This window comes from Choloepus didactylus, chromosome 6, assembly GCF_015220235.1.
Source record: "Choloepus didactylus isolate mChoDid1 chromosome 6, mChoDid1.pri, whole genome shotgun sequence".
Lineage (NCBI taxonomy): Eukaryota > Metazoa > Chordata > Mammalia > Pilosa > Megalonychidae > Choloepus > Choloepus didactylus.
The window spans coordinates 37,870,664-37,888,938 of record NC_051312.1 but is presented as its reverse complement, the minus strand read 5'-3'; the positions used below and the strand labels follow the sequence as shown (position 1 = coordinate 37,888,938).

The 18,275-nt window shown below is 39.4% G+C and overlaps 1 pseudogene; it reads right to left on the bottom strand.

Annotated features, from left to right (window-relative positions):
- Positions 1-18,275, bottom strand: part of LOC119536907 — a 73,945-nt pseudogene that overhangs the window by 55,062 nt on the left and 608 nt on the right.

Genomic DNA, 18,275 nt, shown 5'->3' with positions numbered 1-18,275 from the left:
CACCTACTGTCATCATCTGGAATTGACTTCTAATGCAATGGGCCCCATCAAATTGCTTTCTATGAGGCATCTCATAAACGCAATCAATTTCCTCACTATGACTGAGACCAGTACTAGGAAACAAAATGGAGAGTAATTCTGTATTTATCATCCATCTTTCAGTAAAGACCAACACTTCTAAAGATGATTGTCCATTGTACTCATAATTCTAGGGAAACTGTACTGTGGTCATGATGGCCACATTTATTTATATGACATATAATTCATCAAATGCCCCTTTTTGAAACAATGCTATGCACCCCCTACCATGAATACGGTTGAGCACATCTGTGTGTAACATTCCAAGAGCTTGTCTGGTGTTCTTTAGTCTTGACCTCAGATCGAGGATTACCACCAGCCAAACTCAGGTGCCCTGGATGCATTCACAAACTTGCATGGTCACCTTTCTGTACTAACATTAAAGATACTCAATTTGATAAACTGGTTATTAGTCCCAATACATATAAACCCCTAGTTTTAAGGCTAGAAGTGACTGCAAAGCTGGAAGAATAGAAAAAACTGGAGCTAACTTGCCTTGAACACTTATGTTCTAGGAGCCTCTCTTGGTGCCTCTCATATTCAGTCTCACATGACATGGCTTTAACAGCTTTAAATTAGGTTAGTTGATAGATACTTTACCAAGTTAAACAATGACTGAATCATGAGTCAGGATGCCTAGGGCAGAGGAAGTCTCTATGGTATCTCCTACACTCAGAAATATAATAGCATTAAAAATAATCTGAGACCTCATAGGCCCATAAATTGAGGGTAGAGACATCCCTTTTTCCTGATAATAAAAATGGAAACAATTATGTTATAATTATTTACAATTCCTTACCATTCATACCTATCTTAGTTTGCCAGATTTTCTATGACAAATCCCACATTCTGGTTGGCTTAACAACAGGGATTGTCTCATGGTTTTAGAGGCTAAAACTCCAAAATCAAGGCTGTGCTTTCTACCAGAAGTCTGTAGCCTTCTAATGCTGGTTTGCCACAATCCTTGTTTCACAGCTTACCTCTCAGCCTCCCATCACTTAGCAATGTCTCCTTGTGTCTGCTATTTTGGTTTCTGCTGACTTTGAGTTTCTTCCTGTGGCTTTCTCTTTACAAGGCCTCCAGTAATATAGATTAAAACCCACCCTGACTCAATTCGGCCATGTCTTAACTAATGATATCTTCTAAAAGTCCTGCTCACAAATGGGTTCACAACCACAGGAATGTAGATTAAGAAAATGACTTTTGCTGGTTACATGATTCACTCTACCATACTGCCATAAGGAACACCAGGCAGTTGAAAGATTCCTTGGCTCAAAAAAGCATGGGCTAAAAACAAACAAACAAACAAAGCATGGGCTCTGCTCTTTTGGAGGGCCAGGTTTTCTGTCCATGACTTCCTTTCAGACATCATTTTGCAGGGATATGAATTCATGGTCTCCCCCTAAACTGTGAATTCCTAAATGCTAAAGACCAAGGATTGGTTCTATGTTTTATACCCTGCCTCTAGTTTTTAGCACAGGACCTTAATTTTAGTACATTAGTTAGTTAATTAATTGATTAATCAATTCATGAATAGATTCAAGAAGTTCTGAAATTTCTCTTGAACAGTCCTGCTCATCTTAAATGGTCTTTTATTAATATTTTCTCAGGATCAGGTAATATGATGCCTATTTTGCTGGTTTGGATATATTATGTCCCCCCAAAAGGCATATTCTTTAAGGCAATCTTGTGGGGGCAGCCATATTAATCTTTTTGATTAGGGTATGCCCTCTTGATTGAATGTTTCCATGGAGATTTGACCCTGACTACTCAGGGTAGAGTTTGATTAGTTCACTGTTTAAGAGAGCTAAGAGAGACCCAGATGTTTGCTGATGCTTTGAGATGCTAGCCCAGAGTTTGCTGTAGAGAAGGTAAGGCCAAAGAAAATATCCTAAGAGCAGCTGAGAGGGACATTGTGGAGAGAAGCTAAGAGCCGACATAGGCGCTGACACTTAGAGATGCTTGGAGATGTTTGGAGATGCTAGCCCAGAGACATTTTGGAGAAAGCCATTTTGAAACCAGAAACAGCTAACGAGATTTCCAGACACTATCAGCCATTCTTCAGTGAAGGTATTCTCTTGTTGTCACCTTAATTTGAACATTTTCAATGCCTTTGGACTGCAAATTTGTAACTTAACAAATCCCCTTAATAAAAGCCAATCCATTTCTGGTATTTTGTATAATGGCAGCATTAGCAAACAGGAAAATCTATACAATTAAAATCTACCAGAACACCACAGATTTTAAATTTTCTGTATTGTTGTTAGATGAAATATCATAAACTATGTCTCAGTTTCTGGTTTGAGGAATATAAACACAGTGGATAAACTTCATACAACTGGTCCAGGAAACTTTGTAATTTCAAGAACTTCCACCCACCCCTGATGATTAAAGCAACCTGATATGAGGCAAAGAGCATGACCTTTCAAATCTGAGGGACCTAGGTTCAAATCCTAGGTTCTGCTGCTTACTAGAAATTTTCCAAGTGTTGTTCCAAGATTTTTATTGGTATTGGAAAGCATTAATCAAAATATTACATAAAGGGTGATGTCATCAACATGGCGATGTAAACAGCTGCCAAAAACTTCTCCCCAGATATTCATCAAAAAAGGGAGATAACCCTGACTTGTTTGGAACTCTGGAGGAGGGTATGGATGGGAGAAGAACTCTTCAGATGCTGAACTGAAGAAGAGAAATATAAGGTGGGAGGACTCCATTCCAGGCTGTCTGGTCCTATCATCTCCCCCTCACTTAGTCTCCTGCAGCATGGAAGGAACACAGAACCAGTAGTTAGGATTCCTCTCACCTTCCAGCAGGGACACAGACTAAAAATATGCTCCGAGCAGTGAGACAGATCCCCCAAATTTGGAGATTAGGGGGATAGGGGAGGACATTTCAAGGCCCAGAGCAGTGAGAGACATAGAGTCTGAGAAAACGTAGGCAGAAATGGTTCCAGCCCTGGATCTGGAAGCCCTTCCCCCACCCTTGAGGGACACAGTAGCTGGCAGCCTGATACTTGCCTGGGGGATGCCTGAAAACTGTGGCAGCTGGGGGAGCCCTCTGCGACAGAGAGAGTGGGAGACACAGTCCCGCATTGCATTAGACTTTACCCAGCAAAGTGAGGGTGCAGGAAACTTGCAGTTTCAGCTCTGCCCAGTCTGACCAGGGCATCTGGAGGTAATTCAGCCCCACCCAACCAGACTCAGCTGGCCTCTAAGAAGTAACTCAACCCCATGTAGCCAGACTCAACTGGGCTCCAAGGGGTAATTTAGCCCCACCCAACCGAACTCAGACAGGCTACAACAGGCAATTCAGCCCCACCCAGCCAGAGGTAGCTGAGCTCCCAGAGGTAATTCACCCCACCCAGCCAAACTCAGTTGTACTCCAAGACAAAATTCAGTCTCACCTGGTCAGATACAGCCTTGGATCCAGAAGGTAAACACATTCTGAGGACAATTAAGTCATCAAACAGCATCTTCTGCTGGGCAGATGGGAAAGTGCAAGAGAGTTTTAGGAATTTTTAGAACCTCTCCTGATGTAATACCAGGCCCTGTAGAGCTGGTCTACACCCCATGCACAGGAAACCAGTGCTGTTTAAGTTGAGAAATATGGACAACCTGACAGTTAAGACAGTGCTCTAAAACAACCCTGGTTGCTAGCTGGTGGAAAAATGGAACACCACTGGGTGCCAGCAGACTTGTTTTACCCACACAGAGAGAATATGCTTGGTGCCCAGTGCCTACCACCCCTCCCCCCAGAAGTAGGCTGTTGTGGGTGCCTGGTTATAGGAGGAGACTGGGGGGCAGAGCTAATCTGACAACTGGCCAGTGAGAGAGACATATAGGCAGAGCAAGAACCAGAATAACAAGAGCTAAAAAATTCTGATCAGTTAAACAGAAGCTATGTTAGAGGTCTAGAATAAGTTGAATTGAACATCAAAGAACAGATAGACAACAAAGCCAACCAAAGAGAACCCAAAATAAAAGAGTGAAAATGACCTCTAGAATAAACTAATAAATGAAACCAGATACCTAGACACCAACAAAAATTATGAGCCACACTAGGAAAAATGAAAATATAACCCAGTCAAAGGAATAAAATAACACTTAAAATGAGATACAAGAGTTGAAACAACTAATTAAAGATGTTCTAACAAACATGCTAAATCAAGTCAAAAATCAACTCAATGAATTGAGGGAAGATATGGCAAAAAAGATGATGGATAAAAAGAAGACATTGGGTGAACATAAAGAATAACTTGAAAGTTTGAAAAAACAAAATGCAGAACTTATGGAAACAAAAGGCACAATAGAAGAGATGAAAAACACAATGGAGATTTACAACATCAGATTTGAAGAGGCAGGAGAAAGGATTAGTGAACTAGAGAAAGGACTGTCTGAAATCCTACACACAAAGGAACAGATAGGGAAAATAATGAAAAAAAAATATGAGCGGGGTCTCAGGGAATTGAATGACAGACAACATGAAGCACATGAATTTACATGTATTGGGTGTCCCAGAAGGAGAAGAGAAGGGAAAAGGGCAGAAAAAACAATGGAGGAAATAATCACTGAAAATTTCCCATCTCTTATGAAAGACATAAAATTACAGATCCAAGAAGTGCAGCATACCCCAAACAGAATAGATCCAAATAGACCCACTCCAAGACACTTACTAATCTGATTGTCAAATGTCAAAGACAAAGGGAGAATTGTGAAAGGGGCAAGAAAAAAGCAATCTATTACATACAAGGGGAGCTCCATAAGACGAAGTGCATATTTCTCAGCAGAAACCATGGAGCAAGCAGGCAATGGTATGATATATTTAAGATACTGAAAGAAAAACTGCCAACCAAGAATTCTATATCCACCAAAACTGTCCTTCAAAAATGAGGGAGAATTTAAAACATTTTCAGCCAAACAGACACTGAGGAAATGTGCAAACAAGAGACCTTTACAAGACCTTTACAGCTACAGGCTGACAGGATAAGACAAGAGAGAGTTTGGAGATGAGTGTAGAAAAGAAGACTATTAAGAAGGGTAAAAATAAAGAGGGGAAAAATAAGATATGATATATAAAATGCAAAAGACAAAATGATAGAAGAAAGTACTGCCCTTACAGTACTAACATTAAAGTTAATGGATTAAACTCCCCAATAAAAAGGCACAGACTGGAAGAATGGATTAAAAAACAGGACCCATCAATATGCTGCCCACAAGAGACTCACCTTAGACACAAGGAAAAAATAGGTTGAAAGTGAAAGTTGGAAAAAAATATTGCATGCAAACAACAACCAGAAAAAAGTGGGGTTAGCTACACTAATATGAGACAAATTAGACTTCAAATGTAAAACAACTAAAAGATACAAAGGAGGACACTATACATTCATGAAAGGGGTAATTCATCAAGAAGACACAACAATAATAAATATTTATGCAACAAGCCAGAGCACCCAAAAATACATGAGGTACACACTGATAACACTTAAGGAAGAAGTAGATACCTATACAACAATAGTTGAAGACTTCAATACACCACTTTCATCAATGGACAGAACATCTAGACAGAGGACAAATAAGGAAACAGAGATGTTGAATAGTACAATAAATGAACTAGACTTAACAGACATTTATACAACACTTCACCCCACAAAAGCAGGATACATACTTTCCTCAAGTGCACATGGAACATTCTCCAGGATAGGCCACATATTGGTCACAAAGAAAGTCTCAATAAATTTAAAATATCAATATTATACAAAACCCTCTCTCAGATTATAATGGAATGAAACTGGAAATCAATAACAGGTGGAAGGCCAGAAAATTCATTGATTTATGGAGGCTGAACAGCACACTCTTAAACAACCAGTGGGTCAAGGAAGAAATTGCAAGAGAAACTAGTAAATATCTTGAGACAAATGACAATGAAAACACAACATATCAAAACTCATGGGATACAGCAAAGGCAATGCTGAGAGGGAAATTTATTGTCTTAAATACCTATATTAAAAAAGAAGAAAGCAAAAATCAAGAAATTAATTGTTCACCTGTAGGAAGTAGAGAAAGAATAGCAAACTAACCCCAAAGCAGATAGAAGGAAAGAAATAACAAAGATTAGAGCAGAAATAAATGAAACTGATAAAAGGAAAAAACAATAGAGAAAATCAACAAAATCAGAATCTGGTTCTTTGAGAAAATCATTAAAATTGGTGGATCCTTAGCTAGGCTAACAAAAAGTGAAGAGAGAGAGAGAAAGAGAGAGAAGGAAAAGATGCAAATAATTAATATCAGAAATGGGAAAGGGGACATAATATATAGCACAATACTATGTGATGGTAGCACAGTATGGTAAGTACACTGAACAAAGATGAGTGTGAGTACAGTTGAAAGAGGAAAGCTAGGGGCATGTATGGCACCAGAAGGAAAGACAGAAGGTAAAGACTGGGACTTTATAACTTAGTGAAACTAGACAGGTCAATGATGGAGATTAAATGCACAAATATAAGAGTTTTTTTACATGGAGGAGAACAAATGAATGTCAACTTTGCAAGGTGCTGAGAATGGGATGGTTTTGGAGGAAAAATACAATCAACACAAGCTAGAGTCTACAGTTAACAGTAGCATTGTAACATGCGTCCACTAATTGTAACAAGAAACATTAAAGCTGAATGTCTATAAAAGGGGGCTTTACAGGAGGGGTATGGGATTCTTGGTGGTCACGTTGTTGTTTGTACTTTTTAATTATTTTCTTTTATTTTTTTCTTCATTTTATTTTATTTTGTCTTTTTTCTCCTCCTCCTCTTTTTTTTTTTTTTTTTTTTTTTTTTTTTTTTTGCAGAAGAAATGGAAGTGTCCACATATACTGTGGTGGTGAATGCATAACCATATGATTATACTGGAAACCACTGTTTACTTAGGTTGAATGTTTAAAAAATAAACAGAGGATTACAAGAGCTGGAGAAAGTGTGGAGGGAGGGATGTAACTAATCACTGCTGGTGGGGAAGTAGAATGGTGCAGTCATTTGGAGAACAGTGTTGTGGTTCCACAGGAAGCTAAGTATGGGGTTGCCATGTGGTCCTGCGACCCTGTTATTGTTATTGGGTATATACTTGGAAGAACTGAGAGCAGGGATATGAATGGAGATTTTCACACCAGTGTTTATGGCAGCAGTATTTGATTTGCAATGGATGGATGTGAGGTAAGAGTACATCAACTGATGAATGGAATGGTGAACTGTGGTTTATACGTACAATGGAATATTGAGTGGCTGTGAGAAGAAATGAAGTTGTGAGGTACCCGACAAGGTAAATGGACCTTGAGGAGAGTATGCTGCATGAAATAAGCCAGAAATGAAAAGACAGACATTATAATGCCCACTAATATGGACTAACTATAATGGGCAAACTCTGACAACTGAATCTGAGAGCATAAGTTATCAGGGGAAGGCTTATTGTAATGGTTCCTACATTGTAAGTTCTTACAGCAGTTACCTCTATTCCTGAGTTGTACTGGTTATTTCTAGATTCTGAGATGCTGAGCTGTTGTGTATAACCTGGTCAGTCTCTGGAACTTCAGATATCTGGGTGATACCTGAGACTCAGAGCTGGAGTTTGGTAGTTATAAATGTCAACATTACCCCATAAAGCAAATGTTAAAGAAGTTGAAAGAGGTATCAGGCTTAAATTAGAGATATGAACAAAATGGCCTTTTCTAGGAATAAGGTAAATCAGAATAAAGGATGGAGAATGATATTGACCTTATTTTAAAACTTCATCTTCTGTATGAGATCAAAGGTAGAGATGTTTATTTGGTGGAAAATCTTTATTTTCTGTAGCATGCTATGTATTTGACTTGTATGGTCAGTTTATTCAAAAACTATAATTACATGGAACCCTGAATAGGGAGTGACATCTGGTTTGTTTTTACAGTTTAGTGTGAAACTCTAATACATCCCAGAGTAATTTAGGCAGAGGATGATAAAGAAGTATTTGTAAATTGCCATTGAGAGGCTGGGGAAAAATGTGGAAATATTAAATTTACCCACCTGGGGAAATCTTTATATTCTTGCAAACATCAGGGACTACCAATTTAGTAGGCCAAGCCCTTGATCCTGGGGCTTGCCTGTATGAAAACTTTTACTGTAAAGGATAGACTAAGCCTACTTATAACTGTGCCTAAGAGTCACCCCAGAGAACCTCTTTTGTTGCTCAGATGTGGCCTCTCTTTCTAAGCTAACTTGGCAGATGGACTCACTGTCCTCTCTCCTACACTGGACGTGACTCCCAGGAGTGTAAATCTCCCTGGTGACATGTGACATGACTCTCAGGGATGAGTGGACCAAACATCATGGGATTGAGAAAGCCTTCTTGACCAAAAGGGGAAGAGAAATGAAACAAAGTAAAGTTCAGGGACTGAGAGATTTCAAATGGAATCAAGAGGTCATTCTGGAGGTTATTCTTATGCATTATATAGATATCCCCTTTTACTTTTTAGTGTATTAGAATAGCTAGAAGAAAATACCTGAAACTATTGAACTGCAATGCAGTAGCCTTGTTTCTTGAAGACGTGTATAAATATATAGCTTATATGTTATAACTGTGTGTAGAAAACCTTGTGGCTCACACTCCCCTTATCCAGTATATGGACAGAAAAGTAGAAAAATGGGGACAAAAAAGTAAATGAATAATAGGGGGCATGGGGGAGACAGGTTGTTTGGGGTTTTCTTTTTTACTTTTTATTTTTATTATGATTTGTATTTTATTTCTTTTTTGGGAGTAATGAAAATGTTCAAAATGACTGTGGTATGAATGCACAACTATATGATGAGACTGTGAACAGCTGATTTTACACTTTAGATGATTGTGTGGTATGTGACTATATCTCAAAAAAATTGCAAGGAAAAGAAAAGAAAAACACATTTAAAAATATTACATGGAAACCAAATATATGTATCAGGTAAAGATGAAACTATTCTCCTTGGAGCCTATCCCTCCACTCTATAACCCATTGGTTCCAAGAAGGCAAGGCTCTGTAGAACAAAGTTTGAAAACCTCTAATTTTGTCTTTAAAATTATGAGTTTCTTTATCTCCAAATTGTGATTCAAGATACCTTCCTGGTATGTTTACGTTGAAACAACCTTACAGTCACAGCACTAATTTGTTCTTTACTACTTAGCCCATGTGTCACTTTTAGAATCTTTGTCTAGATGGGGAGAACAGATTTGTAAAGCAGTTAAATTGTCCAATCCAGCAAGTCCTGGCTTCTAATATTTTCTATAAACTCTGCTTTTAATGGAACAAAACTATCTTTAGCTTACCTCTCTCTCTTCCTATAGCTTAACACACAGAGCTGGAAAAAAATAACACTTTTAATATTCTGCTTGGAAATATCCTCAACCACTGTTTCAGTTATCTATTATTATAACAAGTTACTCTAAAACTTAGTGACTTAAAACAACAGCAATTACTATTTCTCACAAATATGGGGATTGGCTGTGCTTCATTGGTTGTTACTTTGCTTCACATAGTTTGGGCTGGTGTCAATCATTTGGCTGCATTTAGCTGGAAATTCAACTAGAGTTGGAATGTCCACAGTGGCCTTATTCACATATCTGATACCTCAGCAAATGTGACTGGAGCAGATGGGACTTGGTGGCTGTATAATATAGTATATCCTACCTGACCAAAGATTGATGTCACCCCTACCTCCCTTTCCTCAAACATTCCTCCCGTAACTCCCTGGAAGCATGCCAAGCTATAGCTGCTATAACCTTGAATGCTGCCCACTCCAAACATATCTTGTTTTGAGAAAAGAGCACATACCAAGATGTTTTCCCAAAGCTTTGCACACAAGACTCTGGAGTTTAGCCACTTTTGTCCCTCAGTCATACATAACCTGTAGAGCAGTGGCCATAGGTGTGACATACTTGAGTGAATTTCTTGATAGTCCACTGTCCATCAGGAGGTAGCCACAGTTCTCTGTAAGTTCCCTAATAAATGGTTTTGGACTGATCATCCTTGTGTTTAGGGCCTCTCTCTTTAGAATTGCAATAGGCTCTGTTATAGAGTGGATTGGGACCATCCTGTCTGGGTCTTCCCCTATTTCTTCTTTTGGTCAAGTTCAGCTGCTAGTTTAGTGGGATGCCACAGTGGGCTCTCCATCAAGATAGCTTCTCTAGCAAAGCCTGTATTTCTTATAGGGGGACTGACTTATGAGAAGGTTAAAGTGGAAGCACAGGTTTCTTGAGGTTTAGGACTGAAACTGGCATGCTGTCACTTCCAACACATTCTGCTGGTCAGAGAAAATTGCAAAGCTAACCCAAATTCCAAGGGAAGGGAGTTAGACTCTACCTTTTGATAGGAAGAGAACCATGGTATAAGAAATGGTTGGAGTGGATGGGGGGCATCTTTGTAAACCATCTACCACAGACAAACTAAAAATACCCATAAACAACAGTTTTACCAATTGGTTCACAGGCACGTAATATGGACTGATATTTTTCCAGCTTCCAATAGCAGCTTGGAGTTGTGCTCCTCTTAACTGATAGTTTCCTCACCAGCCACCTCTTGCCATCCAGTATCAAATCAAATGCAACATATTTTAAGCTTTTGTTACCACACCACCTAGGTTATGGTACCAATTTTTGCATCAGTTATGAATTGCTACATGGAAAACTACCCTAAAAGCAAATGGTAAAACAACTAGTATATTTGCTTATGATTTTCTGGATTAGTGATTTGGACTGGTTTCAGCCAGATAATTATTTTTATTAGTTTCACTGGGATAACTGATGAGATAGTACTTTAGCAGATATTTGGTGACTTAATTGTGACCAGATGATCTACAATATCCACATGTATGTGGCTGGCCACTGTTGTGCTGTCAGCTAAGGCACCTCTGTTCTCTTCATTTCCAGCTGGCTAGCTCAGACTCATTCTCATTTTGGTTTCATTATGCCTACTTCAAATAAAAGAAGGCAGGCCCCAAAGTACAAATACCTTTCAAGTCTCTGCTTATGTAATATTTGCTGATATCTCTTTTGCCAAAATGTCACATGACTAAGCACAGATTCTAGTGTTGGAGAAATAAATCCCTTCCCTTGATGGGAAATGTGTGCCAAAGCTAAATTGCAAAGTACGTACATACAAGGATGGGAGGAATTATCAGAGCCCTCTATGAAAACAACCTATAACAGATTAATTGTAAGCAGATTAACAAGTCTACTTTTGTCCTAATATTTAAATAACAAAGCTTAAGAAAGTGTCATTTGAAAAATTATTATTCAAAGAGTCAAAAGGTGGAAGCAACCCACATGTCTATCAACAGAGGAATGGTAAACAAAATGTGATATATATACATGCAATGGAATATTATTCAGCTTTAAAAAGGAATTACATTCTGATACATGCAATAATATTGATGAACCTTGAAGACATTTGTTCAGTGAAATAAGTCATACACAAAAGAACAGATACTGTGTAATTCCACTTACATGACATAACTAGAATATGCAAATTCATAGAGACATAAAATAGATATAGGTCATGTGTGAGGTGTAATGGTGGACGGAGAGTTAACACATCATGGGTGCAGGGTTTCAGTTGGGGTTACAGAAAAGTTTTGGTAATGGATGGTGATGATGTTAGAACAACATTGTGGATGTGAAGATCCAAGTGAATTGTTGAGATGTGAAATTTTATCTTGTATATATGTTTCCACAATGTAAAAAAGAGAGATTCATGAGACAATGACAATTAAATGCAAAATATGATCCTGGACAGATCTAATACTGGAGGAAAATATATCCAAAAGGATTTCATGACTGACTGACCTTGGAGAGCTGGAGGACCTCTCTGGGAGGGAGGGGGAGCCCAGAGGACCAGGTGCTATCACTGGCTGAAGGGTGAAACTGAGGGTGGCCATGGACTGGCCCTGAAGGGGGGCTTTCTGTCCCTTTTTCAGTTCAGTGGAGAAAGCCTTAGCCATTTTCATTTCCCAGCATTCAGACTCAGAAAAGGGTGGAAATAGGAGAATCAGAGAGACTATTATAATGCAAATGATATCTCCCCAGGGAGTGTATCTTCCCTAAGAGGAAAGAGGTGGTGTCAAGCTCTACTACCTGCCTTCCATTCAGAACCAGACTCCAGAGTATGGGATTAAACAGCTACAGGCCACAGCTCCTTACACCAGTCTAGAGTGATAGGCTGACAGGCACCACCTGCTGGGCAGAAAAGCACAGTAGCTTGAGGCCTCAAAGGGTGTATCAATATTCTAAGACACACCCTCAGGGAGACCTGATACTAAAGGCTCCTTCTGAAACCTGAGCTCATTCTGGTCTGGGAAAACCTGATTGGGGTAACCAAGGAAACCAGATGCCTAGACAACAGAAAACTACAAACTATACTAAGAAAAACAAAGGTATGGCCCAGTCAGAGGAACAAACTTACAGTTCAACTGAGACACAGGAATTGAAACCACTAATGCTAAATCAATTCAAAAAGTTTAGGGAAGTTATGGCAAAAGAGATGACACTTATAATGAAAACACTGGGTGTACATAAGGTGGAAATTGAAAGTTCAAAAAACAACTGGAAGAATCTATGGAAATGAAAAGCACAACACAGGATATGAGGGACACAGTGGAGACATACAACAGCAGATCTCAAGAGGCAGAAGACAACACTCAGGAACTGGAGAAGAAGACACCTGAAAGCTGAAACACAAAAGAACAGATGGGGAGAAGAATGGAAAAATATGAGCAACATCTCTGGGAAATGAATGACAACACAAAATGCAGGAATATACATTCATGAGTGTCCCAGAGGGAGAGGAGAAGGGAGAGAAGCAGAAGCAATAATAGAGGGAATAATCAATGAAAATTTCCCATCTCTTATGAAAGGCATGAAATTACAGATCTGGGAGGTACAGCATACCCCAAACAGAGTGGATCTGAATGGGCCTAGGCCAAGACACTTAATAATCAGATTATCAAAAGTCAAAGACAAAGAGAGAATCCTGAAAGCAGCAAGAGAAAAGCAATCCATCACATACAAAGGAAGCTTGATAAGACTATGTGCAGATTTCTCAATAGAAACCATGGAGGCAAGCAGAAAGTGGTGTGATACATTTAAGATACTGAAAGAGAAAAGCCACCAGCCAAGAATCCTATATCCAGCAAAGCTGTCCTTCAAATATGAGGGAGAGTTTAAAATATTCTCTGACAAACAGACAATGACAGAGTTTGTGAACAAGATACCTGTTCTACAGGAAACACTAAAGGGCGCACTACAGACAGAAAGGAAAATACAGGAGTGAGAGGTTTGGAATGCAATTTTGGGAGATGGTAGCACAGCAATGTAAGTACACTGAACAACCATACTGTGAGTATGGTTGAAAGAGGAAGGTTAGGAGCATGTGGGACACCAGAAGGAAAGAGGAAAGACAAAGACTGGGACTATATAACTCAGTGAAACCTAGGGTTCTCAATGATTGAGATAAAAGGTACAAATATGTTTTTACATGAGGGAGAACAAATGAATGTCAACCTTGCAGGGTATTGAAAATGGGGTGGGATTGGGGAAAGGATAAAATCCATGCAAACTAGAGACTATAATTAACAGAAACATTACGCTATGCTTCCTTTAATGTAACAAAGGCAATAGACCAAAGCTAAATGCATATGGGGGGGGGGGACAGGAGGAGGGGTATGGGACTGTTGGTATTGGTGATATTGTCTAATTCTTTATTCTACTTTGGATTAATGTTATCTTTACTTTTGTCGCTTCCTAGCTGTCATGTTTTTTGTTTTTTTTCTCTCTCTCTTTCTTTTTTTTCTTTTGTCTCTCTGCCTTCTTTGACTCTTCCTCCTTCTTTGTGGAAGAAATGGAGCTGTCCTTATATAGATAGTGGTGAGGGTAGTGAATATGTAAATACATGACTGTACAGGGAACCATCAATTGTTTACTTAGGACAGAATGTATGGTGTGGGAACAAAATCGTCTTAAAAAAATGGGTTAATGAAGAAACCTTGAGGGTACTATATTGAGTGAAATAAGTCAGACACATAAGGACAAATATTGTATGGTCTTACTGATTTGAACTAGTTGTAATATGTAAACTCATAGAAATGGAATGTAAGTTACCAGGATATAGAACAGGGCTAAAGAATGGGGAGTGGTTCCTTATTATGAGCAAAATGTTCAACTGGGTGAAATTAAACATTTGCAAGTGGATAGAGGTGATAGTAGCATGTTGCGAGAATGACTTAACAGTGCTGAATGGTCTGTGAATGTGGTGGAAAGGGGAAGCTTGGAGTCATGCATGTCACCAGAAGAAAAGTTGGAGGTTAAAAGATGGGAATGTATAAACGAGTGAATCTTGTCGTGGACAATGTCCTTGATTAACTGTACAAATATTAGAAATCTCTCTCATGAACTAAAGAAAATAGGTGACACTAGAACTAGAAATTAATAATAGAGGGGCATCCAGAAAAAAATATACCTATTGCAAACTATGTACTAGAGTTAGTAGTATTTTAACATTCTTTCATCAACAGTAACAAATTTACTATACCAATACTATGGGTCAACAATGGAGGGGGACTGGTTAGGGGTATGGGAGGATTTGAGTTTCCTTTTTTTGTCTTTATTTCTTTTCTGCAGTAATGAAAATGTTCTAAAAATTGAAAAAAAATAATTGTGGTGATGGATGCACAGCTGTATTATGGTACCATGGGCAATTGATTGTACACTTTGGATCTTCGGATAATTGTATGGTTTGTGAACAATCTCAATAAAAAAAAGGACATCATGACAATTGAAAAAAAATGGAATACAGATTGTATGCTTAAGGTCAAAGTTAAATTTTTTGAACTTGATAACAGAACTTAATGAGGTTACATAAGTGAATATTCTTGTTCTTAAAAAATACACATGGAAATATTAAGTGTTCAAGAAGCATGATGTATGCAACCTACTCTCAAATGTTCAGAAAATAGACAGAGTTAGATATATAGACAGACAGGCAGACAGTTATATGGATAATAGGATGATGTAACAAATGTCACAAAATATAAAAAGTTGGTAAATCTGGGTGGGGACAGTATATTGGTGTCCTCTGTTTTGATTCAGTATTATTTTTGTAACTGTCCTTTAAGTATGCTATTATTTCAAAATAAAATTTTTGTTTACGAGTGTGTACTCAAAGTTGTTCCCCAAATTGTTTCTCAGTGACTTAAATTTAAATATACTTTTTTATAGTTAAGAAAGGGATGTGGATTCAATCTAGTAACTTGAGAATTACTCATTTTCCTAGATTTATTTGGATGAAGGCCAAAACATACCTGGCAAGATAGTAACCACTCACAATTTCATTAGAGCCTGGAGAAACTGGCTTGGAAATTTTCAAGAATGGAGACAGCGAAAAAGAATGCTAAGAAAAAGGAACAACAGTGTCTTTAGTAGGTATAGTCTGTTCTCTATTGGGATTTAGTAAAGTCCCAAAGATTCTTAGTACTTTTGTCCCTCTACTTCAGTTTTAATTTCCAGAAAGCAAACATCTGATTAGCGTAGTTTTGATCACATATTGATTGGTCCTTACCCTGAAGAAGGTCAGACCACCGTGTATGGTCTTCTTGAACTATATCCAATGGGAGATAGATAACTCTTTAAAAGGTGTTCAGGTTCTCACTGGGAGGGAGAAATGGATACTGCCAACCAATAAGCAGCAAAGATTCACTTACCCTTTATTCAAGGGAAACCGTCATGTCTGGGGTAAAGGTTCCTGACATGTGAGTTGCAAAGTGACAATAAAAGTTGGAGAATTCCCAATTTAAATTATTGAAAAGCCTATGATAATACAATTTCAGGGACCACCTTCCTTCTGGATCCACATTGGAGACTTCAGGTCCTGTGTATGGGGGTGTTCTAGTTTGCTAATGCTGCAGAATGCAAAACACCAGAGATGGACTGGCTTTTATAAAAAAGGGGTTTATTTGGGTATACAGTTACAGTCTTAAGGCCATAAAGTGTCCAAGGTAACACATCAGTAATCAAGTACCTTCACTGGAGGATGGCAAATGGCGTCCAGAAAACCTCTGTTAGCTGGGAAGGCACGTGGCTGGCGTCTGCTCCAAAGTTCTGGTTTCAAAATGGCTTTCTCCCAGGACATTCTTCTCTAGCAAGCTTGCTCTTCTTCAAAACGTCACTCACAGCTGCACTCTGTTCCATCTCTTTGAGTCAGCACGTTTATATGGCTCCACTGATCAAGGCCCACCCTGAATGGGTGGGGCCATGCCTCAATGGAAATATCCTATCATCTACAGTTGGGTGGGGCGCATCTCCATGCAAACAACCTAATTCAAACATTCCAACTTAATCCCCACTATTCTGTCTGCCCCAGAAGATTGCATCAAAGAATATGGCTTTTTCTGGGGGACATAATACATTTAAACCGGCACATTCCACCCCCTGGACCCCAGAAAAACATATTCTTTCCAAGTACAAAATACATTCATTCCATCACAATATCACAAAAAGTTAAATCATTTCAGTAACAAAAGTTAAGTACAAGATCCCATCAAAATCAATTACAGGCATGGTGGGTCCTAAGGCACAATTCTCCTTTAGCTTTGGATCTGTGGACTTAGAACAAGTTATATGCTTCCAATATACAAAGGAGGGACATTCACAGGATAAACATTCCCATTGCCATAAGGGGAAAGAGTAAGGAAAACAGGGTTAACAGGACCAAAACAGTTCCTAAAACCTGCAGGACAAACTCCATTAGATTTCAAAGTCTGAGAGTCATTTATAGAACAACGTTGCATCCTTGGGGCTTGAGAGAGCGGGAGCCTAACCCTTCCTAAGGGCCTTTCTGGCAGCCCTTTCCTCTCCAAACGTTTAGGTGAGTGCTCCAACATTTCCACACATTGGGGAGACCACCTTCTCGGCCCCACCCTCCTCAAACATCGGGGCAGCTCCCGGATTCCCTTCCATCTCCGGGGCACACGCTCAACCCCTTCAGAACAGTGTGGTGGCAGCCAGGCTCTCCCCAATTCCCTGGGAATGTGCTCCACCCTCTTTGGGACCTCGGGTGGCAAAACTCTTCCAGAGCTTCGAGGTGGAAAGCCCACCCTTGACCTCCAGGGCAAACTCACCCTTTGCATGCGTGTGGGCTGCTCCACTCTCCCAGCCCGAGACCTCCTGACTCCAGACCTCAACCTCCATGGCTCTGTGTTTGAAGAAATTTTTCCTGCAATTTGTTCCTTGTCTGTCTCCTCCAGTCCAGACTGGCAGCGGCTCTGTCTATAAAGTTCTCGCAAAAATTCTGTTGGCTTTGCATGAAGCACACAGGGGTCAAAGCCATCAGACAATAGGAGTTTCCACAAATCCTTTCTGGATAATTCCATCTCCAATCTTGGCTTGTACTGAAATGGCGGCTGGATTCCATATTCAGTTACATCCTCACGTTGGGCTGTAGCTTCTGGGATTCCACCCCCTGGAAGCTCGTAATTTTCAAAGCCATCAGCTTCTGGTTTCTTTGAACCCAAGAGTTCAGTTCTAAGTTTATCTCTTTCCGCTCGCATTTTACTATAAGCTGCAAGGAGAAGCCAGGGTATATCCTCCACAGGTAGTCTGGAGATCTCCTCAGCTAAGTATTCCAGGTTGTCACTTTTAAATTCTTCCTTCCAACTGACACCAGGACTCAATTTTGCCAAATTCTCTGCCACTTTAAAACAAGGATCGCCTTTCTTCCAGTTTACAACAACATATTCATCATTTCTGCTCAAGTCCTCATCAGAAGTATCTTTAGAGTCCATATTTCCACAAACAGTCTCTTTAAAGCAGTTTTGGCCTTTTCTAACAAGCTCCTCACAATTCTTCCAGAAACTCCCCATTATCCATTTAAAAAGCCATTCCAACATGTTTGGTATTTGCAAACTCAGCAGCAAAAAGCACCCCACTCTCGGTACCAAAATCTGTTCTAGTTTGCTAATGCTGCAGAATGCAAAACACCAGAGATGGACTGGCTTTTATAAAAAAGGGGTTTATTTGGGTATACAGTTACAGTCTTAAGGCCATAAAGTGTCCAAGGTAACACATCAGTAATCAAGTACCTTCACTGGAGGATGGCAAATGGCGTCCAGAAAACCTCTGTTAGCTGGGAAGGCACGTGGCTGGCGTCTGCTCCAAAGTTCT